Source organism: Pocillopora verrucosa, chromosome 8, assembly GCF_036669915.1.
Source record: "Pocillopora verrucosa isolate sample1 chromosome 8, ASM3666991v2, whole genome shotgun sequence".
NCBI lineage: Eukaryota > Metazoa > Cnidaria > Anthozoa > Scleractinia > Pocilloporidae > Pocillopora > Pocillopora verrucosa.
Genome location: NC_089319.1, coordinates 10,877,020 through 10,904,079, shown reverse-complemented (window position 1 = coordinate 10,904,079; position 27,060 = coordinate 10,877,020). Strand labels below are relative to the sequence as shown.

The window sequence follows — 27,060 nt, the reverse complement described above, 5'->3', positions numbered from 1 at the left end:
GAAATGATACCGTTATTTCGGTGAGATGATTAAGATTTTGTGACACAAATTTCGTTTGGTGTAGATGTCTCCTGCCATTCTTCGAACCTTTGGAGATTAAATTATTTCCAGAAGAAAATGCAAAAATAAATTACCTACCTTAACGCGATAGGACATCACTTGGCCGTTTCAAAGGTTATTTTTCATTGTGATTCTCAGCTCTTCGCTCGCCTTATATACGTTTCTATTTTCAAAATCCGGTCCGGTCGAGAGGAATATCTTTTGAGACGATCAGAGCAAAATTATGCTTTGTTCCTTTTCGATAAAACTTCCTCGACAGCCTTAAAGACTTCCAAGTCGGCTAATTTTTTTTTTTTTTCGAAGTGTCACTCTAGTCACTTTTTTGTTACTCAATTTATGGGAACTTACATTCAACACAAATAATTAAATATTGCCGTTTTCTTGAAATAACCAAGGTAAGCTCCTGGCATTGAAATTAAATCGAATCTGATAGACATAGCTTAATTTTAGCAACACTGAATATTTTATTCTTGTTCTTCAAGTTTTGTTTGATATAACTACAAATGGGCTTTGCCGATGCAGACATAACTGGCTCCCTAATTTGTCAGTAGGAGGAGGACAAATTTCTGTTTGTTCAGGGATCACTGATTTGTGTTCCGTTTACCCCAAATAACAGTGAGTTTAACGATATCCTCGTTATTCCTTCCAGCAAAAACACCTCAACGTTCTGTTCTTGTGTGACTTTTATCTATTAGACATTTGAGCACTTTCAGCAAAATGGTATTAAATAGGCATCACTATGACAAATTTAACACAGGCCGCTGGATTTGAGTAATAAAAACTGACTTTGAATCATGAACGCGATATGATTAAATCCAGGAGAGGAGAAAGGCTACGAATTTAACACGCACATTGGGCACGTTGTGCGGCATCAGTTCTTTTACTATTACACCTTCCATACTGGGTGGTTAGAATAAATTCAGGGTTTTAATCAATTCTTCAAAGATAGTTACTAAGGAAGCTTGATCCTTAAACTAAACAACGGAAGTCCTTTTTCAGATTTCCTCAAGGAAAAAGCGCTTGACGCTGTTACAAAATGTCGTTTGTTATTGTTTACATTATGTTTGTGTGTCAAGGATGCGTTACCACTGCATACATTAATAGAACACGCGGAAGTGTGTACATGGTTTACGAAATTTCACGGCAAAAAAAAAAAACTAGCGTTCACCGTCGACTAAAACGGAAAACGCGGCATTTTACAAACGTTTACCCATGTTTTGCGTACGAAAAATCCGACGTGTTCTGTGCGTTTTCGCATCGGTGAATCCCAGTGTTCGTTCCACTGTGCGGTAGTTTTCCTTCGCGGTAAATGCAGGTAAACAAATCATTTTCCGGCATTAACCGCTCAGTTAACGCACTGCAAACAGCTTGTTTTCCTTTTGTTTATTGGCATTTTCCCAGTGTACAACAAAGTATTCACCGCAAAAAAAAAAGCATTTTCCTGGAAGATTAATATGTGTAAATGCAGGAAAACGTAATGATTTCCTGTGTTTGCCGTTCTTACAACGCGTAGAAAATGTTATGTTTTCTTTTGTTCGGAACCATTTTTGCACGGTTAACGAAACGTTCACAAGAGTTTTCCAGTCGAAAGCATGCATTTTCCAACATTTCTTCCCAATGGTGAATTCGAGCAAATTCGATGAAACGCATTTTCTGGCGTTTTACCGTTTATTACTGTTCGGTTATCCCATGGAAAATAACAGTTATTCTGCCATTCACAGCCGTTTTGCGCATTCCAACTTCATATTAACTAGAGTTAACCAGTCGAAAACATGCATTTTCCGGTATTTTCTCTGCAACGGTGAACTCGAATTAATTCGTGCAAGGCATGGTTTTTCTCGCGTGTACCGCCGCTCGGTTATTATATGATATGAGTTCAGTTACAAGGCGAGAAGTATCCAGGTTATTCAATGTATAAATGAAAATGAACCATAATTTTGAAGGTTTAAAAATGCGTTACAGACTGGGTGCGAATCTTTGACAAAATACCGCTAGTTATTGACGCGTCACCACACTTATGACAAAGCTCTGTCCACAACGACTCTCCATTAGTCTGTGTCACTCACCGGAGGATTTTACCGGAGGATTCAAATGATATTTTTGAGATTAAAGCGGCATAACTTTTCGGTTTTACGAACAGAAAGAGGAGAAAAACAAAGGCTACAATAAATAATCCTATGGTCAGATAACTTGTACCCTGAAGCAAAAGTAGGCGTCAGTTCTTTTACTATTAGACGTTTGCGTGGAAGAGAACTGGTTTCATTCAATTGTTTATAATCCTAAAACTGAGAAAACAAAGGATATCCTGGTTATGGATATCCATACACAACACCACTTCAGGCCATCAAATAGTGATGGTAGTCATCATGAAATTCCTTGTTTACTTAACATCGTGTATGCCCTCAGTCGCTTGTAAGAGATCAGAAGCAATGACTTACATGTATCGTCAACGCGCGATATTCTCTGAGTTGTACAGTGATATAATTTGGCTTAGATTTTGACGCTCCGAGCAGACATGACTTGGTCCATAGAGAAAAAAGTCTAGATATTTAGGCTGCGAGCCAGTAACAAAATGTCATGAGTTGTAGACATGTTCCCGGCTTTGCTATGTCTCAGAGTTTATCCCCAAAATACGTCATCAGGCTAAGTCAGATGGTATTTTGACATTAAACCCCATTAAAATCATTACACAAGATCGCTATTGGACTTTTAGCGCTCAAGTGACTCAATGTACTCACGCAAGGTTTCATCATAAGGAGGAAAGTTTGAGCTCAGATAGGAAAGACTGTTACGGTTTATAAGTGCATATTTGGGAGCATCGCAAAATTCAATGAGTAAGATCTGGAATGAACATGTTACACGGCAGCTTTGGAATACCGTTACCCTTATTTATATCCATGGAGCCTTAAAGTCGATCTACTGTGCACTGCGCCAATAAATTTTCAATCCACTGAGGGCGATTTTCTGTAAACAGAATGAACAATGTGGAGAAACTAAAAAAGGAAAGTTCACAAAGCAAACGGCAGGGCAGAAATCTAACATTAATTTCCGGATATTAGGGATCTACTGCAACTCGAATTCGAACAAACCAAGAGAAACTTCACACGATTTACTTTCACTCGTCTTTTGTACTTCACCATACCGTGAAGAGAACTAATCATCTCATTTATTTAACAAATTAAATAAAAACATTTTGTTGAATACGAAAATATCAACATGATCATCAAACCATTCGCTCAACTTTTTTGCTTTCATAGACGTTGATGTAGTAAGCTTATTCCTCTATGTTACAAATATTTATGCACTGCTAAAAAGCTATACGTATGTACAATTTTTATTACTTCTAAAGACCAGATGTCATTTATAAAAGTCGCTTTCAATTAACTTTTTATTTGCATTTGCAATCCGTGACTAATGCTTTTCCACACGCATCAAAGTACTCTCTTATTTCTTCGCAATCTGGCGAAGCTCTGGGTCCATTGTTGCAACCCCAGCTTGTCTTCCTACAGGTAACCGTCTTCACCTGATCGTCACCACAAGGTTCCACTTTTTGAGAGCCTCTGAGGACACATGAATGAATATCGCGATCGCGAGTGACTCGATGGTGGAATAAACTAAAGTAGTTCTTCTTGCTTCTGTTACGACGTAACGCATTTCGTTCTTCAATTGCGTTACCAGTCTGATCACTGTCACGATAGGCGAAGTCTTCATTCTGCTGAGCGAGGCCGTCGAACGGAAATGGAGCAATCCTTACCACATGAATGAGAAGTAGGCAAAATAGGGCGATGATAGTCGAAATCTGCTTACAAAACAACAGAAGAATGCAGCAGAAAAGTGAGTACCTCAATGTGTGGGCAGGTCTCGCCCCTGGCGCTCTCCTTGCGTTTACCCTCGCTCGCCTGAAAAACTCATATAAATGGCGCCTGTGCAGCAAGATAGTTATCCCTGCTACGTATATGTTTAGCGAATCGCGCGGTCACAAATACGTGTGTAGAATATTTCCAAAAGAGTTTGAAAATGTTTCTGTTTTCTTTGAATTGGTTATTCAATAGACTAACTTTCACAATAAAAAAAGAGGTATAATTGTTTTAGAATTCAGCATTATTCATTGATCTTTAAAGCTTTGATGGTAAGCAGGTGTAATACGAAAATCGCTCATTCCACTCCATAAGCTATATTGGTCCTTAACCAATCAAGAAGAAGATATCTTGTTGAATATACAATATGCGATTCCTTCTCTACGCCTTTCGCGTCGTTTAGACGCATCGTGGACCCACTTTTAGCGAAAGGAATCATGGATATCAATTATACCAGAGATGGTTATAAGAGAAAAGGAGTCAAACACTAAAAGGTAGCGTTTGAAAAATTTTCACACATCGATCTCGACGAAGTCGATTTCAATCAATGTAAATTTAATCTAGAGCTATCCTCTCTTCCCCTTCTGGGGAGGTCGTAACGCTTTCAAACTTTTCAAACTTAAAAAATTGTTCTTTGGAGGTTTAAGGCTATCGCCCTTTTAGGGATGATACCAGGTAATACTGAGACACGAATTTCATTTGGCTAGATGCCTATACTTAGTAGATATATGTCTCACATTAGTTTTCAAAGCCTTTGAAACATTAGCGGACTATATCCAGAAGAAAATGCCAAAACAAATTTACCTTGACATGATAGGCCATCACTTCATCAGTAAAGTCTGCAAAAAATCTTCTTGATCTAAACAAAAACCTTTAGAAAAGTAGTTTTTCATTGTGATTTTCAGCTCTTCGTTCTCCTTATATACGTTTTCGTTTCCAGAACCCGGCCTGCTCAAATTTCAAGGAATATTATTGTTTGCAATTTGAGGAAATTTCATCCATGTTCCCTTTTATAATTAACTTCCTCGACAGCCTAGAAAGCAACCTAGTAACAAGGCTAATTTTTTACGGAATCATTCTCACATAAACTTTTCGAAAGTGGAGCAAATGACATTGAACACAAACGATAAGATATCTACCACATATTTTTTTCTTTTAACGTTTGTGTGCCAACGATGCGTTACGAATAATTATATATATAGAATACGCGGAAATGGGGACTTGAGTCATGAAATTCCTTGTTTACTCAACCCTATTCCCGTATGTTCGTAGATCAGAAGCAGTGACTTATCCTCAGTCAGGCGGTGTTTAACGTAATGCGCGATGATAAATATCAGGGCGAAATAACACAAGCTATGCATTCAGTAATGTTTTTGAGGCTCTAAGCAAATAAAACTTGATCAAAAAAGAGGTCGAGATACTCAGGGTGCGAGCCAACTTTAAATACCATAAGTTGTGGACATGTTCCTTTCTCTTATCTTAAAGTTTTATCTACAAATATACGTCATCAGGCTATGTAATGAAGTGTTTTGAAAATAAAGCCCGACATTATCAGCAGACGAGATGTGCCCTCACACTAATAGACTTTAAACACTGGAATGACGACAAAAAACAAATGAAGTTTATTGAATGATAAAAGGAAAGGAAAGGAAATCCTGTTTATTTGTCTAAAAGATTACAAATTACAGAGTGCAATAAATATATATCGTGAATCATCGCCAAAAATACACCAAAGCTTCGCTCGCTGCTGAATTACGAATAAAGCTCAAAAATTCTCGCTCAGAAATACCACATCCTAGCTCATTCCATTCAGAAAAAAAGGCAAAATATTAGTAAAGAAGGAAAAAGTTGAGGATACATGGATGTCAGATACTCACAAACTGAACAAGTCCAAACGTTTTATGTTGACCGATGTGAAGAAGAAAGATCTGAATTAGGACATTTGACGTAAATATTGAAGCAGCGTTGTCATGACGGCTTTAGCTAAGATAGGAAAGAAAGTATAGGTTTTAAGTGCGTATATAGTGACACTAAACCACTCAGTACATTAAGTAAGCTTGCAATGTATATGTTACTCGGCAGCTTTGAAATTTCCCTTATCCCTGAGGCCTTAAAATCGAATAACGTCCAAGATCACTGATCTTTGTAACGATTCATTTTTGGCCAACTTAGCTCGGAACACTCGTTTGGCAAAGGGGATGGCAGAGATCAGTCGCTTACTTTCGGATGCCGAGGATCTACAGCAACTGAACCTCGAAAAACCAGGAGAAACTTCACAAGATTTGCTCTCACTCGTCTTAAATACTTCACCATACTCTCGAATATGAGTCAATGTATACCGAAGTTTCAGTTTCAAGCTACTAGGCGGTTAGATCTCATGACGGCGACGCCTGGGAAAACGTCGCCAAAAAACGAACTTTCGCGAAACGAAGATTTTCGTAACTAACAGTGCATCATCATGTCCAAGCCCGCGCCTGATGTAGAAAAAGCTCGTGAATAAGAGTAACATCACAAAAAAATCGCCAGATGTTGAACTTATGAAAGTAATTTTCAATTAATGTCGGAGTAACAGTTGATCGTACAGTTGAAACTCCGGGTAAGAGTTATTCTCGATTTCCGCCGTTTCTTGAATCAGGTCTTCGCTCCTCTCGAGAAGGAACAAGCTCGGAGAAGAGCACAGGCTCGTTTCTCGGACAGCGGTTGGTAATCGAGCCTAAATGAGAGTAGGTTTTAACCCTTCAGCCCCTGAGAGTGACTAATATAGCATCTAATTTCTCCTTACAATATCATCCCTGAAACAAAAATGAAAGTCATGAGAATAGAGGAGATGATCACCAACTTTAGCAGCTCTTGATTGTTAAACAAAATTCTCCTTGTCAGCCTCTTTTGTAATTTATGGAGAACAGTAAGGAGAGTATGCATCCTGATGTATGGGCGTAAAGGGTTAAAAAAACTGTTGTCGGTGATCGACATTTCACAACCTTAGCGGAATTCGTAATCAGGAGTTTATCAGTACCGATAATATGGTTCAGAAGACTTTCCTTTTAGCCACAAAGTTCTTGTCTTTTGGCCCGCATTCAGATGCCCCTCTCCTCGCTCTTTAATAGTTTGTACTGATAGTCCTTCTCTTTATAATGATATCACGATGATATGATACATGGCATTACATAAATCTCAATACTTTACAAATATAACGAATCCCTAATTCACATCTACAGACAGACAAAATTATATTCGTATATCTACAAGTTATCCTAGAGCTAATTATAAATGATTTGATATAATTTTTATAGGTTTAATCTTGAGAAGTAAATATTATTATACAAGATTATCATGAACCCAATGAACACGTAAAATGCTTACTTTCAGAAAAAGTAGCATAAGTTCAAAAACGAACATATTTTTGAGCATAATCCAACCGATTTGGAAAAAGCAATGTGACATTAAGGCAAACAGGTGTAGCGGCAACGACTTCAGCTTCACAGTGCTGATGAGATCGAACTATACTGAAACAGCTGTCCACAGTTACCTTTTCTCTTTGTTAAACCGCAGTCGCCAAACCTTTTTATGGTGCTCTACGACTTGTGATGAGCCCTTGCAGTCCTTGCAGTTTAACATACCTTTATCTCCTGTATTGATAGCAATAATTGCCTTACTGAGAGGTGAGACCATCAGGATCTTGCTTTAGATGATTTTTCAATTAAAATTTCTTTTGGTTTTGATCATTTTGTGCTACGAGGTTTCGAAGTCGTTTGTCATTGCATTGTCTACATGTCTAAACCTAGACGAGTAACTGTTTGTCCTTTCGATTACACCCGGCGAGGTAAATCGACGAGACTGCTTAACTGTTTATTCTTTTGATCACACTCGGTAAGGTAAATAAACGAGACTGTGTGAAATTTTCAGAGCATTTATCATTGTGAGCAATATTGCTAGGACTACCACCTCTGTGGACTTGAAATCACTTTTCAAAGTAGCATAAGTAAGGTCAAATAAGATTTGGACGCATCTTTGCGATAATCTTTCATAAAAATAATTTTCGCACGGCCTTCTAATGTACAAACAAAGAAATTCACCCTTTTTCCCCTTAAATTGACTAGCATCTAATTTCTCCTCTCAGTGTCCCCACTAAATCAAACTTTAAGGTCAATAGACTTACGGAAATAATTCCCCACTGAAAAAAAGCCCTTGATTGCTAAAGAATTTCATATTTTCAGTGCCATAAGAAATGAAAAGAGAACAGTATGAAGAATGTTCGTACTAATGCTGGGGTGCAAAAGCTTCTACACAACCTGCTTCTCAGGATCTCTATTTTTCCCGCCCTCTCTCGTTCCGAGGGTGAAAAAAGGAGAGGCCCTGGTAACGAGGCAGACACAGTATCTCAGTACGTGACACTTCTCACATCCAATTTTATCAGGAACTCCAAAGAGCGAGTTATTTAAGCGTCTTGCGAAAAGACTTTACTAGTTTACGATCACTTTTGTGATCTTTTCTTTTGGGGAATGAATTCTTACGTTCTCCGTGGTTACAATCTACCAACTGTAAAATGGCGGCGGAAAAAATATCTGTGGGAAGTTTTAAATTTCCTATTCTTAATTCTACGTGGCACACGATATGTCAACTTGCATCCGTCAGGCCCGAGCCCTACTCAACACGGAGATTCATGAATCTTTGATCTGTTACAATATTTTGAGATGAAAAAAGAAAACACGAACAACATTTGAGCTATTGCGCTGTTTTTAAACAGACCTTTTCTCCCTATGAAAGCAGTAAATCGCCACCTGAATATATGTACGCAATCTTCCTATTAAGTTGCACCTAAAGTTCAGTATGACATAGTTTTTAAATTTTAGAAAAATTAATCCTTGGCTCTTCAAGTTTGCCGTCGAACAGTTTCAGTGGCGATTAGTTAGTCTGTTAGTCACATTCACTAAAAGGTTTATTATCGCCGTAAATTTGGATCTATTCTTCCCTGCTGGATGTTTGTTCTTCCTAACTCCATTAATCTGTTTACTATTCAAATAAAGAAAAATTTCGCCTTAATACCGTACCCAACTCTACTTCGGTTTGTAACATCGCTTTACTTCCACTTTCCCTTGTAAATAATTGCTTAGTCACACTCAAAACCTGCCCAGTGGGCTGAAGGAAGGAACTTTATACAGCAAATGTTATGCTTGCAACAACTCCCTTAAACAACTCGTTTAATTCGCAAGGTTTAAATATCTCTTACTCGCATCGACGTATCCATTAGTAAGTGTACGTGTATAGCAAAATCTGGGGAGATTATTAATAAAAATATAGAAACGAAAATGATTTGTATTGCACTATTGCTGTATATAAATTCAAAAGCGTTTTACATTAACTACAACAAACTACTGAACTGAACGATGTCCTGAAAATAAATTATTTTAAAGTTATTTTTAAAGATCAAGAGGCTGCTACAAGTTCTAATCGCCATGAATGAGAGTGAGCGCAGATGCGATCCCCAAGTGTTGAGAAAGAACAGTAGAATTTGTGTCGACGAGCGAAGAGTTTAACTAAGGCTGGTTTATGGGACAAAAGATCTTTCAATGAAGGGCGAGTGTAGATTGTTTAACGATTGTTTTGCTTTTATCATTAATGTTTCTTTTTTCCAGTATTCCAAAGTCTGCTTTAAATTTTAAAGAAATCCTAGAAACATCATATACAAAAAAGCCAAAAGGGGAATGAAATGGTAGGAAAGATAATCCATTTAAACGCATCTTCGCGATTGTCAAGGTAGGAGCCAATCCATCTTTAAAAAAAAAAGTAATATTCCTAATGCTTAGAAATTACCTTTTTGGTTGTTTCCAATTTGGAGTTGACAATTGACAGCATCACTGTAGCTCACGCCACTTATAAGGCATCAACTTAAGATAGTGCTCTCTATTTTCTCTCGACACAGTTAAAGTAATTACTCTCAACTCAATAACGACATTGCACTGACAACAAAACGCACGGTCAGTTTGGAAATTTTTGCGAAAGCCAGTCCAGTTGATCTGTTAGAAATACTACTAATCCAATTGAATTAAAAGGATGTAGAATCACAATTCATTATAATAAGGTGACTACGTTGCACATATAAAAGAAATATACTGAATGGTTAACTTTTGTCTTGCATAGCAAGGAGGCCGCAATAACATCATCATCGGTCACTGAGAAAGCACATGAGTAATGAAATATATCTTTCAAATTCCACATGATTTTGGTATTCTATATGACACAATATAATAACCAGAGTCTTCGTATCAAACCTACGAGAATCGTTTGCGATTGATTTCTAAAGGCTCACAGTTATGATAAACAAATTCAAATTGTTTTGCCATGATCATCTCTATGATCTTATCATTCGTTGGGTCTAACATATTTTAGAGTTATTACATGAAAAAACAGTGCTATGTGTTCTTGATATTTTTGTCAGCACTGGGTTTCACCAAAACACTTTTAAAATCTCTCTATAATATGGATTGGATGAGATCCATCAAAAATTATTCAATCTAAAATTTTCCAATCCTTTGCTTTATTTCCATCAATGGACCATGTATCTCATTACGAAGACGTTGCATTTTTTTATGATGTTCTCCCTTTGTGCTCGGCCACTCGAAATATGTTTTCGAAATATGTGTTTAGCTCAGAAGATGATTGGAAAGAGCTCAAAACATACACGTGGGAAAGTTGAAATCATAAACCTTTGAAGTAATAAAACGAAATCTTTCCTATAGGTCAACAGCTCAGTCTGCTCTAAAGCAATATTGTTATTTTATCCTATAGAAAATCTTACCACAGTAACTGTATAAATGATGGAACTAGCCCCTGAGTTTCACAGGCTTTAGTGGTAATTATACTTTGATATCGTGTAGAAAAAGCCCCTGCATGATAAGAATAATAATTTACTGAATTAATTTTGATATCCTCATCATCATATTGAACAACTCTAGAATAGTTTGCTCTGAGCTAAAATTGGTTGGCGTATTCACATTATCTGCATGGAAGACAACCCAAAATGATTCGAGTAAATCCCAAGCAAAAATCAATGACAATTGCTTACTTATAGGTACTGTTTTCTAATAATTCAGTGTTGCTCTTGTGTTCTCAGTGGTTGATTCAGACTACTGCTAGCGTTATGAAGTTTTCAAGTCAAGATGATCCATATTATTCCCGTAGATATGAAAGAGTTCAAAACTCATACAATCAAAATACACGGTAGAATAATAACCATTTGTTAAGTTATCAAAGATATGCAATTTAATCTAGCAATACCATTTACTGTATTGTTTTAATTGTAGATTCGAAATTTTAAATTTAACCCATGATAAAATATGTTTCACCTAATCAGAAAGAGTCCAACATGAATCTGTAGAGATACAGTCTTCTGCTGTGTGATTATTTTATTAGTGAGTCAGCAGTTTCTTCACACGACATCTTTAAGGCTTGAATTCCAGCACTCGATTTCTACTCGCAATTTCAAGGAGGAACAAGATGTCTGAAGAAGCCTATTATTATTATGTTAATGAGAGTGATATACTATGAACAGAAGCAAAATTGCTTTTATTATGTAACAGTTCCACACGATTTTTGAGCTGTTGTCCTTATATCCAGCTGTTTGATTTACTTTGCATCTTATGACGGCAATTGTCAGCAAAAGTGTAAACATTTTGTTTGCTTACCACTGTGTTTGGGATTGATTACACGCCAACTGAGAAGGATGTATGGCCTGCGTGCAGTTTTCCTCGAATGTTGCCAACCTGTACGGCCTCTAAATTGACTGAGCAGTCTTTATGGTCTTACTGTAAAGAAAGAATCTATCATCTTTGACATAATGGAGCAAAAATCTTGAAGGTCAGTTTAAGAAAATTCCAAACGTAGCTCTATAAAGGAACAGGAACACCACATTAAAGTCTTTTAACCACAATCTTAAGTTCTGCCTTTTTCATTTCCCGTTTCATTATATGGCGGAAATGATAAAAACAATTCCTTCAAGTAGCAGGCAGAAAAATAAAGTTTACCATGACTATGTAAATTATGTTCTTCCCTTTGTTTACAATCTGGTTGCTACGGGACACAACTCATGACTTACATCATGTCCCGTAGTTTCGTGACACCCACGCAAAGCTCGAACCACGCAAACGTCGAGTGGGTGCGATGTAAGGAACTTCGGATAAACATGACAAACTAACGCATTATGTTGTATTACACAGGAAGTGTCTGGTCACTATGTGGAAGGGAGTACGGAAATAATGACTTGTTACTTTTCTCACTAAAGAGGGATGCTAGGAATTGAAACCTTGTCGGACCCGGCTTCAGACCAATTTTTACTTTGAACTAAATGGAACGAACCTCTCTTCATCAACGACCAAGGTCTCTGAGGGCTAGCGTAATCGATATGGTCTTTATAGGCACAGGCAACTTTAATCTTGGCGAACCCGGCGCTCGTAACATGTTCATCATTGTGTAGAGTATCTAGATGTCGATTGTAGGGAACCAAAGCAGTGATATTAAGAGTTGTCCTGCGACATACATGTTTATTTGTTATGTGCGAAGGGGCTTACACCTGTATCACACGTGTATCTGTTCAGCATTAGCAGAACTAGAGAAATATAGTAGTTATAAATAACAAATGTTATTCATTTCTCATTCAAGCGAGACTGACTATGACAGAAAAAATCCTCCCCTCGAGGTTTGAAACTTTAGGATTTTAATGTGACAGACGTCTCGTATACAAAAAACTCGTGTGTTTAAATATATCAAAGCAGTCTTGAGGGCTCGTTTTAAATACCAAGTTATCGGTGTGACTACATTCCTTGGCTCAACAATCACCAGCCAGAAGACGAGAGCCGCCAACAAATTGTCATGTTCTCCCATAGTATACCGTAAAAGGCCAAGTTTTGTGTATCAAAATTAGCCAGACCAAATTGAAGATTGGGCGTCACTTGAAGACATCATGATATAAACAATAAATAGGAACTTTATGATGCCAGAAGAAGAAGACTGAAATCTGGCGCCACAGCAACCGGAGTTTGTGATACCGGCTGATATTGTTTAAGTGCTAATCCTAGTATTAACAGAAATAGGATTTTACCTCTATTTCCCTTCCAACGTCTATGTCAGCAAGTTTCCTCCAGAAAGTCACCACGCTTAAGCTGGTTATTGTCTAAACTTCAAAGAACAGGCTAAAGCTACAACTGAACGGAAATACAGTGACTTATTCTACATTTATTTCCGTGCACATCACTTATGGCGTCAGACATAAGCAAAGTTAGTCTGCATGTTTAAGCCATTCAGTAATACAATGATCGGTGAAGTGTTTTACGGCGCGAAGCTGTGAATGATTCCAGGACCTATAACGCGAAAATATAGTTTCTTTCACGGCTAGCTCTTTTTTGTATCAATAATGCTGTTCAAGAAGAAACATCTAAATGGTCTTGGGGTTCGGGTCAAGTGAATTATGAATTTATTGTCCGGATTAATAAGAAATAGGAGACGCATTTGATAGATGGGCCGTCCAGTCTTCAAACTTCCTAACTACCCCAGCCTTTCAGCTTTATCACGTACGGAGTTTTGGTGTTTTGTTGAAGGGTTAAAATTTACTCTGAGTTTACTTGCTTTGGTTTAAGTCATTGAGACGGCTGTGAGGTGATTGATGTAAATTGAAGCGTTTCCATTTCCTGCTGATAAGCAGCTACAAGTTTACACGACAGACTGAAAAAGACAGTATAAAGTGGAGTCAGATATATATTTAAAAAAACAACTTCAAGTTTTGAATTTTCGACTACGATCGAGACGATTTGTCTTTGACTTCAAGTCAACTGAATACAAAATGAAATGGGCGATTTTTTTGTTTGCTTTTCGTGGCTACACCTTAAAGAGAGTCTCAACCGAGTTTACCGTTAGCCGTCAACCAGCCAAAATACTTAGCCGTTAGTCGTAAGAATTGAAGATTTTTAACCGTAAGTAAAAAAAAAAAGTTAACCGTGAAAATTTTACTATTAGCCATAAAATGGTCAAAATTTTAACCGTTAGCCGTAAAAGCCATCACCCCATCGAGACCCTCTTTGAACTTTTGGGATAAAGTTTCCTTCGTTCTCTTCAATAATTGCAGTTGCAGATGTGGTTAACAAAATCTAAGCCCTAAAAAAAAAGGGACGAAGTAAATTGTCTTTTTCTACATCATTAGTGTTCCGCAGGTTGGGGAAGTTTGAGAAATGCAACCGGATTCACGTCAGTTGTGCTTTGCAAGAAGACGTGCACCCAGGATTGCCCCAGCAATAGACAGGGCAGAAGATTTACGGAAACGTCAAACTTGATCATAACCACACGTTCATGGGAAACAGAGATTTTCAGAAAGATTAAAAGCTTCTAGCCATCTATGGAAGTTGTCTACTATACAAAATGTGCCATCTAGGTTTTTGCATCAGTGGCTTCCAACTGAGAATGTCGAGACCTTTCCTTTTTAATTTGATAAAAATCAAACTCGTCGCGTTAAACAATTTCCGATTTAACATGTGTCCTCTTTACTAAACATCATGTTGAAAGAACCATTTGCAACTTGAACAGATTTTTTGAAAAAAATCGTTGAGAACAAGTTGCCGGTAGATCAATTTTGTTTGGATACTCAACATCTGTTGACGTTTATCACTGCAAACTCACCATGTAAGACCCTATAAGACCATACGTGATGCAGAGAAAGTGGGCCTTCATGACCCTCTTGCTGTGGTTCACTGTGTCAAAGCCCCTTTAGGCGTCAGTCGATCTGGTTCCGCCTCGCCTAGTGCTTGCACGGTTGTTAGGCTGATGGTAAACTGAGATTCTTTTCGTAATCATTTACATCACAATGGTTGCTAAAATAGTCTTCCTATGCTATTTTGAATCTATATAAGCTGTAATTTCTGCTGCTAACCCTACTAGACAAAACCAGCGTGTAGTGTTTATCACATCGACGTACCAGAATCAAGTACCGACCTCAGAGGGTACCATCGGATTACATAACCGAATTCGTACGAACAAGTAACGATCACTGTTAACGATCTTCATACGAACAGGCATCGAAGGCATATCAGGCAAGATAATATCAATAACCAAACAGGTTCCGACAAGTTAGGCCACGTAGAAAAGCCTCGAAACGAGTTATAAGCAGAGACTTCAAGTATTGCAGAACACCTTGAGAGTACACGTTACAGAAGAGGAGATAAAAATGCGTTTCCTAACCTTCCTTATGGTGAGTTTCCAATTGTTTAAAATACGTACTTAGTCAATTTCATCAGTTTTAGTAACAAGAAATGATATCAAGGTGCGCAATTGAAGAATGGACATGTGGACCCTAACTTTGTGCCAATGTTCTAGATTGGATGAGTTCAGTTTAGTTACTCGAAATGTCGATGTTTGGCTTATTCTGTTGTTTTAAAGCCGATTTTATTGAGGCGACGTGTTCGAGTAAATTTTGACGGTGTGCTTGAAATCTTTCCATCCCTGGCAGTCGTACGTTCACCATCCTAGCTATATGATTAAAATGAATTTGTAATTTCTAATAAGTAGTTTATCCCTAAAAAAATTGCACTTCGAGAACAGCCAACTGAAAAAGTCCTCTTTAGAATTGAACGTTTTTTTTTTAACGATGTACGATCTGACCATTTGTGTGTAACTACAGACCATATGTGTGTAACTATGTGTGTAACTATAGATTTGCTGACGGACACTAGCACGTAAAGAGACGCAATTTTTTGGAAGGAAATGTTGATATAATTGCTTTCTTAGATAAACATCTCCTTCTTTTTATTGCAGATCATTGCAGCCTATCATTTTGTACAAAGCTTGTTACTCTGCAAAGTATGTTCAAGTCCTGTTAGAGTCCATCAGTTGCCGGAAAACCAGACTTTAGCGGATCTAAAGAATGGCAGTGGATCTACAGGTGCGCTGTCCAGTGAAACGTCCACTACACTTGCAGCGCACGAAGACCATGGCATTAAGATCAGTATAGAAAACAATCCTTTCTCCTCTCGAGTCTCTCGCTCACTGAACCCCTGCGAGGAAAAGAGAATCCGAAAGTGGAATCATTGCCTTGAAAGATATATCGCTGAGGTTCATTGCAAGAAACATAGCATTGGTTGTTACTCACCAGGTAATATTCCACCGAAATGCAAGAAAAATTTCAAAATCGTTTTTGGTCCAAGTGGTTCTTGTACACTGGCTTCGAATTGCACGTGCGCGGCGTGACGCGATTCGTGTAACCATTACACGGGACTGTTTCTGAGCTCGTCTATAGACCTTATGATTACCGCCTTACATATGTAGTCGTTTAGGACATAGTTTATGTTTGATTTAATTTTTTAACGAATCAAGTAAATTCTGTGTAAATCATAGGTTACAGTCATTTGTAGATCATGATAGACCCGGCCGGTGAAGGGAAGTCCTGAAATTGACTGGTGTCAGTGACTGTTCCGAGAACTTGACAGGAAGTGATTAAACAGAGTCATGACTTCTTACTTCCGCTCAGGAAGTCCAAAACGCCAAACCTTGTCACTGACAACCGTCCATCTACCAGTACAACCCTTCCACTGAAAATCACACTTCACAATAAGCTTGAATGCTTCAGATATATTTCAAGTTAGTCTACATTACAGTTAACGATAACAAGCTGAGCTTCTTTCGAAGTGCACCATTCTAATAGATTTGGCACTATAAATACATTCGGTTTGGTAATAGGGGTGAATAGTCACGTCACGTATTGTTTATCTTTCAAGGGTTTGATCCATACTGTTATATTTACAGTGGTTTGTTTGTAGGATGACCGCCTGAAATTTCCGGTCGATATGCTACAGTTTGTTTTATCTTGGAAAAAAAAATTGACCAATATTTCTCAGATTCTGTTCTAATCATCGTCAGAAGTTATCATCTCTGTTCCTCTGATCTCTAGTTCATTCAGAGCCCTCAGGTTTAAGTCACCCCTAATAAATTGAATGTGTTCGTTAAAGGTTTCAAGATTTTTACCGGTGATTTTCTGAGAAGCGGGTCGAGCTGGTGGCTTAATATTCTTTAATAGGATGAAGTAATGTTTGTCTTATTTTTTACCTGGCAATTTTCAATTTGTTTACCTATTTATTTAATCCTCTTTGAAATGAAAAGTTCCCCCAGACAGCGGTGTATAATATTTTTGTATTGAGCAGTTGTCAACAGTTTTTGGTCTCCATTTTTTTAAGGGAGGCGTAAGAACAACAGTTCAGCCTAAGTCATTAATAACAGAGGCGAACTGTTCATGTTCTCCATAGGTACACAAAATTTCGACTGCTTCTCATCAAGAAGCACGACTATCTCGAACTCTCCTCACTCCCCGAGTGTTCAAATGAGGGCATGCAAGAACGAATACTCCTCTACACTTTAAATGCAGAATAATAAAAGATATGAATAATGATATCATAATGCCATTTCATACGGAGTTGTTGTTGAGGCAACATCCTGGCTATTAGTCATCAGAACCGTGACGCCAAGTGTTGTCAATTCTTAGATTTTCTGCCCTCTTTAAGATTAAAATCCGGCTTTATTAGTAGGTAGACTTCCTGTTGAATCGTATGATAATGAGTTCACTTTCAAACAAACACCATTAGAGTTTTCCCGAAAAACCGCTAAGATTGTATGCATGTATACATTACTTCGTAGTCACCATGGAAACAAAGGTTGTTTACCAAACATACTTTGACAAAATCCAGTTTGTCTGTAATTTTGAGCAGATGGAAGGCTACATTTCTTTGCGCTCGGTATGAATTTCGTCGAAAATTTTCTAAGAATTAAAAATGGAAAGGAAAGCGCAGGAATGAAGTGGTAAGATTCCAAGAGTAAGCTAATCTTAGATATCATTGACTCGCTTCTCACGGAGGTCATCTATTGCGGAAAGGCTTGCATAGGCTTTAGTCACGCCACTGGGGAGTTGTATTTGTTCGTGGATCTGTGCAGCCAATAGTAGATAATTGTGGGTTATACAAGATGTTATGGAAGCGGCCTATTGTCCACTGCATGGGGGGAAGAGATTCTTGCTTTCCTGAATTCATTTTGAAACGTTACGATAAACTATTTATCCACAGAAGGCGTACTTATCCCGCTAAGAATAAGTTTGAAGTGATTATAATTAGTTAAGGCAGAGGAAACGGCGAAAAGTGATGTGAACAAAACTTTTAAAATGGCTCATGTGCGGCTATCCTCAGGTCTACTGCTCGCTTTTTTGCATTCATAACAACTATTTGGCCTTCATCAGAAACCATGATTTAGATCAATAATCATGAATTTCATCATTGTAGTAACGGAGGCAAATTGGCAAATATTTTGTGTTTACCTTTCAAAGAAGATATTTAACGAAAGGTTTGTTGCAGTAGCTTGAAATTTTTGCAGGTCATATATACTAGAGGAGACAAAATTTTTTTGTAGTACTCAGAGTCATAAAATTTGATGAATGTAAAGAATCGAGGAGTGCCCCGTGAAAGAAAATCTTGCAGGAAATCAACTTTGAAAAAAATCCCGTCCAGTGGTACTTAAAATAAGTTCTGCAATTTTTTTCTTATGTGCTCTTTGAGATGTATCCAAAATATTAAGGTGAACCTCCGGTCATGTACCTCCTTGAACTTTTATCGAATGAATGGTTATCTCTCCACACCCCGTAAATTAGTCTTCCGTTTCACAGTGCCATTAAATAATAATAAAAACTATTAACTTCCGTGTAAAAATACAGCTTGTCCTTAGATAAGTATGTACAGATTGATTTGTTTACTCGTGATAAATTAGGTTTGCTCTTTTTAGGTTGCTACAATAATTAAAACACAAGGGAGTCAACTTTACAATATAATTTATACGAAGTAACGAAACGTTGAGCTCATGTTTCACGAGGCACGTGTGTGGCAGATGCCTAAATACGTAAGGAAGACACGGAACTACACAATTCAAATAGCGCTGAGACGGCAACCTCCACCTTTTCATGAATACTTACAATGAAAGTGAACCTTCCTATTCAGCCTTCATTGCAAATTGACTCACAATCTATCAAGGGCAAATGACAAATCGAAGTCATTTTGTTTGACGGAATCACCAGTTTCTAAACAGCTACAGTTCCAGTTTAGCAAATCTGTTTAGTTTTCACGACTTACTTACCGTTCGATGGTTTGAATCGTCAAGACTTAAAATCTTGAAAAACAATCAAAGTCTGGTTCGTTCATTACCGTCCGCATTTTTTTGCCCTGTTCTACAGCGTAAAACTGTGGCATATTTGACGGGTTCCGTTTCCTTAATATGGCAAAATGGCGTAGTAGTGGAATGATGAGAAGCAATACCTACGCTCTCGGAAAGAGAAATCAAGGATGTATTTTTTTTGGCAAAGTTTCAGGGAAAACTAGAGATGATACAGTTTACAATCTGTTGGAAAAGATAGTATTTTTTGAAAATCACGAGTGACCTTTAAATTCATTTTGCAAGTTTACAAAGCCTCTTAAAAAAGGCTAAAAAAAGAAAAGGCTTCCCCGGCTGTTCTAATGGGTTACAAAGTTGTCATATTGTTGGAAGACTGTTGATAATTAGGGGTTTCAACATGGTTGAACGGAAAGGTAAAGTAAAGGGTTTTGAAGAAAATCGACTTTAATTTGAAATATTACTTAAATATTAAGCGTTAATGGTCCTTAAGATCTTTCGGTATGTTTATCAGTTCACCTGTCAGAGGTATATGAACAGCTGTATACGTTATAGTGGGAGAAAGACCTCATTGAAAAGTAGTCTTTTACAACGCTTCGTTTTTCTTATGAATGTTTATGTATTTTTCTTCATTGGCTGGCAATCTTATGACTTAGTTAAACCAAGGTTTAATTAGATTATTTCCATTGACGTTCTCTTTAAATGAATCAATGCGGGGTATTTTAATTTCCTCTTGAGAAGGTCGTAAAGGGGTATTTTCGTAATGCTTTATCATTATATAATGCTTTATCACTGCTGGTTGAATTTTCCCCAGAAACGTGCATGATTTAATGAATTGTTCTTCGGGCTTTCTTGCTTCGCATAAAAAGTGCCAGCCAAGACTATGAACCATTTGGTATGAGAAATAGATCAGCATTTATGAGCTGAAGGGAGAGTTTCGGATTTATCACGCGTGCACATGTACATTAGGGTATATCCTGTGTGTCACTCCCCCAAGAGTGATACGTAGGAAAGGAAATGGACTCTTGCAAATTTTGCTAAAAATTGTTTGGTAGGATAATTTAATAGTGGTGTGAAAAAAACTTTAAAAATGGCTCATGTGCGACTATCTTCAGGTCTACTGCTCGCTTTTTTGCATTCATAGCAACTATTTGGCCTACATCAGAAACCATGATTTAGATCAATAATCGTGAATTTCATCATTGTAGTAACGGAGGCAAATTGGAAAATATTTTGTCTTTACCTTTCAAAGATATTTAACGAAAGGTATGTGCTCTTTGAGATGTATCCAAAATATTAAGGTGAACCTCCGGTCAAGTACTTCCTTGAGCTTTTTATCGAATGAATGGTTATCTCTCCACACTCCGTAAATTAGTCTTCCGTTTCACAGTGCTAATAAAACTTTTAACTTCCGTATAAAAATACAGCTTGTCCTTATATACGTATATGTAGATTGATTTGTTTACTCGTGATAAATTAGGTTTTCTCTTTTTAGATTGCTACAATAATTAGAACACAAGGGAATCAACTTTACAGTATAATTTATACGAAGAAACGAAAAGTTGAATTCATGTTTCACGAGGCACGTGTTCGGCAGATGCCTAAATATGTAAGGAAGAGGCGAAACCACACAATTCAAATAGCGCTGAGACGGAAATTTCCACATTTTCATGAATACTAACAATGGAAATATCCTGTGTATCATTCCCCCAAGAGTGATACGCAGGAAAGGAAATGGACTCTCGCAAATTTTGCTAAAAATTGTTTGGTAGGATAATTTAAAATGCGCGGCGGGGGGTTCTTGTGTCCAAAATTGTCAAAATTGTTAATGATTATAACTACCGCAAAGGCTGTCGAAATGTTAGCGGCCGTCAGCAACAAAAGTTCTTTTTAGGACTACTCTCGTAAAGGCTGCTGTTCGCGAAATGAGCCTGAGCTCCTCTCCGAGCTTGGGAGGATCAAAGACATGATCCGAGAAACGGCGGAAAAATAGAATAATTCTCTCACGGGGGGATAAGACTACATGATCAAGTGTTACTCCAACATTATCATGTGGTAGCATGTAACAGGTTAAGTATTTTGAAGCAAAGCCTTATGGAATACCCAAACTTATCTTAATCAGATAGCTGCTTTTAATCGTAAGATAGATGTCAAACATAGAAGGCGATAGCGAATGAGTTGACGAGCTCTTAAGCGAATCAGGTTAAATCACTGATCTTCAAAATAGGCCTCAGTGAGCTCACCAGTCCCATCAGAGTATATCCAATATTTCCTGCGAACCAAGTCGTCGCCTTTGAAATGAATAGCATTCAGATCTTCTTCTGAATAGCTTTTACGCTGTCTCTTTATGTCCAGAACTTAATTTATTATAACTGGGTGACAACCTGTTCATTTTTTAGGCTGTAAGTCTATTGATAAATTAAATTAATTTCATCTACGAATCCCGTTTTACAGCATAGATGCAGCCAGCAAATTATGCTGTTAGCTTAAAATATCTCCTTCTTGTTACATGGTCTAATTTTTTTTGCCAAGCGTATTTTGAATAATTTGTGACTCTCAAGAAACTCATAAAACCACCTGACGTACAACTCGCATCCCGTTTTGTTGGGTTGCTCAATGGGTCTTCCATTCTGCTTTTGATAATACTCTGAAGTCGATTACAACGGTTGTAATAGTAATCAAAGGCTAAGCATCTTTGAGGCGTCTTGGGGTCATGCGGCCTCCCTAAAGTAACATTTTTTTCGTTTTTAACGTTTTCCAGAGACCCCATTTTCTGATGAACATGCATTTATGCTGAACTAGAAACTCAGCGTTTGAGTTGTTGTGAGATATTGTAACAATACCTCATATCCGCTCTAATTCCGCCAGGACTAAAACCAGTCGAACAATCTCCGCAATGTTGCTATGAACATGACCGACACGTGGGTAAACAGCTTTTGTGAGTAATCAAAGCCTAGTTTTAGTTCTCTTGAAGAAATCGTTGATCAAAATAAGAATATCATCAAACGAGAAAAGAATAAACGCTTTAAGAAGCTTTGAAACAACGAAATAGAGAAACTCTCTAAGATGCCAGCTATTGTGGAGAACTCTAGGTCTTTCTGGAATCCGTTAAAGAGGACTTTCAACTCCGTAATAGGGAAGATTATTGGCCACAAATACCGAGTGAAGGAAAATTTTGTTTCGCGAAGAAAATCATTTTTCATCGTCAAAATGACTTATTCAAGAATTATTATTAAACATAACGCGGCATTTCCACTCTGCTATCCACACTACGAATTTTGCACTATTTGTTTTCAAAGGCAGTAACATGAGTTCTCGTGTAATATGGTGTTCAGTACCGCTCTCGCTAAGAGCGGTCCTCTCTACTTCCCGTCGGAAAAAGATTTCTTTTATTTTTTTGCCCATGAAAACGAGCTTAGTACACATGTTTCAAAAATAGTTTAATGGTTTATGGCGTTGCCACAGGCCAAAAATGATATTTTGGCTAGACCACCAGAGTGGACAGCAATCGAAGGTGTAAATTTCACAGATTTTGCTCAGCGCGCAGCGACTGCAATAACATAGCTCACGAAACTCTATCTTGCTACAAGTTACATGTGTTTTCAATTAGTTCACAAACAAAATATGGAAACTTCACCTGAAATATTTTTTCATACCAGCGTGATCAAAGAAGACCCTTCTCTTCGACCTTATTTTCATATCAAAAGTTCATCAATTTGTACGATAGAATTCTTAAAATGCAGGCGTTAATCAGCTTAATCGAGAAGGCGCCTTACGACACCATTGTTTACTTTGTAAGTCACGCAAGCGCTACAATCGATCACATTTACGCAACGCTTTAGGACAACGCGGCATCTATTCTCCATTCAGTTGTTACGAAAACCCAAAATCCTCAGCGTAGAAGATAAATGAATGAAGTTTGAACAGTCAAAAGGAGATCTTGGTCAATTTTCAGAATTATGCGAACGATCTTTGACACGAACGCAATTGAGCAACCACATGGTGATGGTTGGATGAAAATTACAGGAATACCCGCGGGTTTGAGGTAATCGGTGACCTCATTGGTGTATAAGCTATGCACTGATATGCTTTTTTTAGCCCGATTAACGCCTGCATTTTAAGAATTCTTTCGTACAAAATTGGTGAATTTTTGATATGCAAATAAGGTCGAAGAGAAGAGTCTCTTTGGTTCACGATGGTATGAAAAATATTTCAGGTGAAGTTTCCATATTTTGTCTGTGAACTAACTGAATACATATTGCAACTTGCCACAAGATAGAATTCCCGTGAGCTCTATTATTGCAGTCGTTGCGCGCTGGACAAAATCTGTGAAATTACGGCTTCGATTGCTGTCCACACGGGTAGTCTAGCCAAAAATCATTTTTGGCTTATGGCGACGCCAAAAACACCTAAACCATTTTTGAAACATGTGTCCTAAATCCTTTTCATGGGTGAAAAATAAAAGAACCCTTTTTTTCCGACAGGAAGTGGAGAGGACCGCTCTAAGCGAGAGCGGCACTTAATAAGCACGAGTATCAAAGACAAAAAAAATGCACAAGCCCGCAGGGCGAATGCAATTTGTTGTCTTTGGAAAATTTCTAAGTGTTTATTACGCCAAACTGCACTAGAAATTGTGTTATTACTTGTTAATAATGTACATGGAAGAAGCATCACAGAAAGTCAAGACAGACGAAATTTTGACAGCGCGCGCTATTTGTAATTTGCATTCGTGTTACATGAAGAATGCACTCGTTTTCAGCCAGTCAGACGCGCGTAATTTTTTTCAAGTACATTATTAAGGGTTTACTAAAAAAAGAAGAAAACAAAAACAGGAAGAAGTTTAGATCTAGTTTTATTTTAGTGAAATTTTCTCGTTTACAGACACCGGCGACTATTAGCGAAAAGAAAAAAACCGAGGAGCCTTTACATTTTAACGTTTAACAAAAAATTAGCTTTTTTTGCACCTTTTGGGCTCAAAACGCTTGTTTAATTAATTAAGCCTTGATTTATTTGTAACTCGGGCTTCCGTTCTTTGTCGCTAAAGGGGTGGTCATGGTCCCAGGCCGCGGAAACTGGGGATGAGAGTACCACAACTTGTGTTGCCATTTGCTCGCTCGCTCTTCGTAAGAAACATAATTTACATAATGCTGTGGTTTCTGAGGACCGCGTGGGAAAGATTCCTGTCTTATACGCCTATCTTACGTACAAAATGATGTCGAGCGTTTTTGGAATGGGCTAGCAAAATGTGCAAAGTTTGTACTAGTTCTTACGAGATAAAAAATAAGCTATATGTGAGTTCAAATTCCGAAAATACTGGCAAAATTGTGACAGCCGATTTAACAACAAAGTCAACAAACTATGATGCTGAGACGAACACCTCACTTGCTGAAAAAGTCAAGAATGTTCGTGAATACAACTTCGAAGGTGGCGCTAACAACTGCGAATTCACCTTTTGGGCTTTAGATTTCACGTGTAGTGTCACGTGACTTTTGATGTAAAAAAAAAAAAAAAACAAAAACAAAACAAAAACAAAAACAAAAAAAAAACCCCGAAAGTTCGGACGTTGAGTCGAGCTCGCGGCACACGTGTCCAAATTTCGGCTATGGAAAGTTTTCTTAAATAACTGCCCACTTTTAAGAAACGTTTCTTCGCTCAAAATTGGCATCTTTCTTTTATCATTTATTTGATCGTGTGTCAAGCAAGTTGTCATTTCGCTGCTGTTGAAGCGGATGCGAAGAATGTTACAGGAAGCGTTGCGGCATGGAATAATCGAACTAGTTGTGCGTACAGTGATGTATCTGTCCAGGTATTTTCAGGGTGTTTAGTGCGTAGATTGTCAAGTAAATCCCCGTCTGACAGGAGATCAGTACTCACGAATCGCTGTAGAACGTGAGGAAACCTTGATTCCCAAAAATAACACCGACGTGTACGATTGCAGTTGTTTAGTAAGTGTATACCTAAACATAATAGTTACGACAAAGAGACGTGCTTATGGCACCTGCAAAAACGATTCACGATAACTCAACCCCTAGATAAGAAACGCTAACGGCGACTCGGTCAAGTTTTTCCATTTTCCGGGGGTAGTTAGACAAAAAGAGAGAGGGCAAAGGTGGATAAGGTCATGTCATCGAGGTGACTCGTTCGTGTGCATATGAAAGACAGCTACGTTTGTAGTCTACATTTTGTCGGTGAAAATGGTCCAACAGAAGTGGATCCTGATCCCATATCTTCTGTTGCTATTAAAGAAAGGGTAAGTTAATTCAGTCATTCTTTTATATCATTGTTTTGTCTTTGGGATAAATATATATACCATGCCTAGGTGTCGCGACTCAATCGTAAACGGAAGACATCTTGCGAACGAGAAGCAGACAAAGAGAGATGCAAGAAAGTTTGCCTTGGCTAAAACCCTTCTGACACCTGATCGTCAAACTGGTAAATTGACAGAGGAACACGCAGTAGCCAAAGCCCTTTTAAATCTGAGCGTAGAGCCAGCGATGAGTTCAGAAGAGCAAATCAAATAATTAAAAATGTCGTAAAATCCAAACGGCTGCGACGCGTTAAAATTGTTAACAGCCTTCAGGAAAAATGGATTGGGTATTAGCATACTATGAATTATTAATTCGTCTAAAACAGTGGTGTCGCCTTTTCGCAGTTTGGATCCTCTAGCAGAGGAGGTGATTGCGGAGGTGATTTCCACTAAAGAGGTTTTCAAGTATCCGCTCGCTGAAATCCTTCGTTCTTGTAGATATTTTTTAAGCTCTACCACACTCATTGCGTTGAAATCAGCTTTACTTTTGTGATCTGCCATTCTTAAATTTAATTATTTTTGAAGATTGTTCTGAGTTTCGCAGAATTTCCCATTTGCGTTACTTAAGTTTAAAAAAATCGGTACATTTATCAGCTAAGGAAATCCACACCCAGATAGGAAATTCCGTGTGGGAATTCTGACTTCCTAATGCTCTACAGCGATTCGTGGGCACTAATTTCCTGACAGAAGTGATTTTCTTTAACAATCTAAGCACTTAACACCCTGAAAATACCTAAACAGATACATCTCTGTACGCACAACTGGTTCGATTCCATGCCGCAACGCTTCCTGAACCATTCTTCGCATCCGCTTCAACGACAGCGAAATGACAACTTGCTTAACACACGATCAAATAAATGATAAAAGAAAGATGCCAATTTTGAGCGAAGAAACGTTTCTTGGGTAGTTATCTTAGAAAAATTTCCAAAGCCGAAGTTTGAACACTTGTGCTGCGAGCTCGACTCAATGTCCAAACTTTAGTTTTTTTTTTTTTTAAACATCAAAAGTCACGTGACACTACACGTGAAATCTAAAGCCCGAAAGGTGAATTGGATAAGGATACTGACAGAAGCAATTTGAATAGTAAGGTTAAATATCTAAGCTTAGCTCGTCCGTTAAATATCCTGTTTCTGCTATTGGTTTTTATTGGGTTCAATACTTGCAAAGTACGATTTGGTATTTCGTACATAATCACTATTATTATTGTACAAGCGATCGAGAACGTTGGTTCGCTCTTCGCATGGAAGTGTTATGCGTAGTAGAAGACACGATGAATACTCTTGACGACTGTGATCTACTAGAAAAAATTGTCAGTATGACTAATTTACATGAACATAATGATGTTACAGTGTCAATAAAAGTACAACAATTCAGATCTTGTCATGCAAAGTATGTAAATATATTATAATTGTACTCATGTATTGGGTGAATGCCGTGGCTATAAACGTAATCGTGAATCAAGCAGAGTACCAGTGAAGATGTTAAAACGTCTCTCTCAGAAAATTAGAAAACTTCAGAGTTATGTTCGGAGCCGTTTAAGTAAAAACGTACCAAAGTCATCGAAAATTCATGCTCATTAAAAATAATGTAACACGAAAGAAAAGTTTACATAAGAGTCAGGTTTGTCCAAAAAATGAGAAGGAAACCAATTTTTAG

At 37.8% G+C, this 27,060-nt stretch overlaps 1 pseudogene; it reads left to right on the top strand.

Annotated features, from left to right (window-relative positions):
- Positions 1-24,340: 24,340 nt before the first annotated feature.
- Positions 24,341-27,060, top strand: LOC131776263 (uncharacterized; annotated as a pseudogene).